Below are 2603 nucleotides of genomic sequence, written 5' to 3'. Positions count from 1 at the left end.
CCGAACAGGGGTACGACTTCTTCTCAACCCCAGCCAGGATTTAGAGGTGGCCCCAGTATGATGAGACCTGCTGTTCCTGTTCCCTCTTTTCAGCAGTCGAATGTTCCATGATATCGAGGACCGGGTGGTTAGAGTGCCCAAGTCCCTCCTCAAGTTCGAGTGTATGCTATGACCAAGGATTAGGCGAAAGAAGCTCCTGGTGGTGTGATTGCAGGTATTTGCATGCTTTGCGATTATCCTGCACGTGTTTTATTTGATACGGGAGCATCCCATTCATTCATATCGCATGCATTTGTTGCATCTCATGGTATTGAGTGTACCCCGTTGTATGATGTTTTGTCGATAGCCACGCCAGCAGGAAAGATTATTTTGTCTGAGCAAGTTGTGCATAATTGTGTATTGATATATGAGGATAATGTGATGTTCTTGAATTTGATTGTCCTCCCAATGCACGACTTTGATTGTATTGTTGGCATGGATATCTTGACAACAAATCGAGCTACTGTTGATTGTTTTCATGGAATGGTTCGATTTCGACCGGTTGATGGACCCAAGTGGAATTTTTATGGCAAGGGTTCCCAAGCCAAAATTCCTTTGGTATCCTCTCTGGACATGTCTCGACTTTTGTTTAGCGGGGATGAGGGTTATCTTATCTACGCTATTGATGTCTCTAAGAAGGAGCCTTCTTTATCTGATATTCCTGTTGCGAAAGAATTCCCAGATGTATTTCCCGATGAGATTCCTGATTTTCCGCCTCATCGAGAAGTTGAGTTTAGTATTGATCTTGTGCCGGGAATTGCGCCTATATCGAAAGCTCCTTATCGCATGACACCTCTTGAATTGAAAGAATTAAAAGAACAATTACAGGATCTTCTCGATAAGGGATATATTCGACCGAGTGTATCACCTTGGGGAGCTCCAGTGTTATTTGTTCGGAAAAAAGATGGTACTATGCAAATGTGTATCGATTATAGGCAATTGAATAGGGCTACTGTGAAAAACAAGTACCCACTTCCTCGTATTGATGATTTATTTGATCAGCTTCAGGGTACTTCTGTGTACTCTAAGATTGATCTTCGATCTGGTTATCATCAAGTACGAGTTCGAGACGAAGATGTACCTAAGACTGCTTTTCGTACCAGGTATGGCCATTATGAGTTCTTGGTGATGCCTTTTGGTCTCACGAATGCTCCTGCCGTATTTATGGATCTAATGAATCGTGTCTTTCGAGATTATCTTGACAGATTCGTTATTGTTTTTATCGATGATATTCTCGTATATTCAAAATCGAACAAGGAGCATACTGAGCATCTGAGACTGGTACTTCAAACTCTTCGTACTAGCCATTTATATGCTAAATTGTCCGAATGTGAATTCTGGATGGAAAAAGTGATATTTTTGGGCCACGTCATTTCGAGACATGAAATATCTGTTGATCCCGCTAAGGNCGAGCAAACTGAACATCTGAGACTGGTACTTCAAACTCTTCGTACTAGCCATTTATATGCTAAATTGTCCGAATGTGAATTCTGGATGGAAAAAGTGATATTTTTGGGCCACGTCATTTCGAGACATGAAATATCTGTTGATCCCGCTAAGGTTGAAGCCGTATTAAATTGGCCGAGACCTACGAATGTTCCTGAGATACGTAGCTCCATGGGTTTAGCTGGTTATTATCGTCGTTTTATTGAAGGATTTTCGAAAATAGCTAAACCTATTACTCAAATGACACAGAAGAATCATCGATTCGTTTGGTCAGATGAATGTGAAGCTAGTTTTCTTGAATGGAAGACGAGATTGACCACATCACCTGTGCTTACTATTCCCTCAGGTACCGGAGGATTTGTAGTGTGTACAGATGCGTCTGGTAAAGGTTTGGGCTGTGTTCTGATGCAACATGGCAAAGTGATTGCTTATGCATCTCGTCAATTGAAATCTCATGAAACACGTTATCCTGTTCATGATCTTGAATTGGCTGCCATTGTGTTTGCTTTGAAGATTTGGCGTCATTATTTGTACGGAGAAAAGTTTATTATTTATTCGGACCATATGAGTCTGAAATATCTCTTTTCTCAATCGGATTTGAACATGAGGCAACGCAGGTGGATGGATCTCCTGAAAGATTTTGATTGTGAGATTCAATATCACTCTGGATCGGTGAATGTTACTGCAGATGCCCTTAGTCGTAAGGTGCATGATTCTGTGTTAGCATCTGTTTGTGTCGCCAAAGTACACGAGGATATATGTACTTCTGGTTGGACTTTTCACTCGAATTGGAATTCTGTCACNTGAGTCTGAAATATCTCTTTTCTCAATCGGATTTGAACATGAGGCAACGCAGGTGGATGGATCTCCTGAAAGATTTTGATTGTGAGATTCAATATCACTCTGGATCGGTGAATGTTACTGCAGATGCCCTTAGTCGTAAGGTGCATGATTCTGTGTTAGCATCTGTTTGTGTCGCCAAAGTACACGAGGATATATGTACTTCTGGTTGGACGTTTCACTCGAATTGGAATTCTGTCACTGTCTCAGCATTGCAAATTGAGCCGAACTTGATATCTAAAATCCGAAAGGCCCAACGAAGCGATGCTCAGATTCAG

This window comes from Primulina huaijiensis, chromosome 16 (assembly GCF_012295235.1).
Source record: "Primulina huaijiensis isolate GDHJ02 chromosome 16, ASM1229523v2, whole genome shotgun sequence".
Taxonomy (NCBI): Eukaryota; Viridiplantae; Streptophyta; class Magnoliopsida; order Lamiales; family Gesneriaceae; genus Primulina; species Primulina huaijiensis.
This window is presented reverse-complemented; position numbering follows the sequence as displayed.